Below are 360 nucleotides of genomic sequence, written 5' to 3'. Positions count from 1 at the left end.
GCAATATAAATAGCAAAAAAATAATATATTCAAAATGATGAATTTCGAAATCGCAAGACAACGGGAAAAGAGTCAACATCCAAAAGCCAGGGAAGCAGGCAACAGCATGGGTTCTGCGCCTCCTTCTCCCTCCTTCAGCCTCTTGGCATTCCCCGTGACGCCTCCACGCAAGGTTTAAGGAAAGCCCTCGGCCTGGTGATGGTAGGAAAATAACAAAGAACCTAACTGCTTCAGGAATGGGGTTCCTGCGTCAGTTTTCAGAGAACCAGCCCCGTGAGAATCACTTCTGGGTGATGGGCTCAGTCCTTGAATGTGATTACGAGGTGATTGCAAATACCTACTGGCTCTTCCTCGCAGACA

The sequence above is a fragment of the Penaeus monodon genome, chromosome 27, assembly GCF_015228065.2.
Source record: "Penaeus monodon isolate SGIC_2016 chromosome 27, NSTDA_Pmon_1, whole genome shotgun sequence".
NCBI lineage: Eukaryota > Metazoa > Arthropoda > Malacostraca > Decapoda > Penaeidae > Penaeus > Penaeus monodon.
This window is presented reverse-complemented; position numbering follows the sequence as displayed.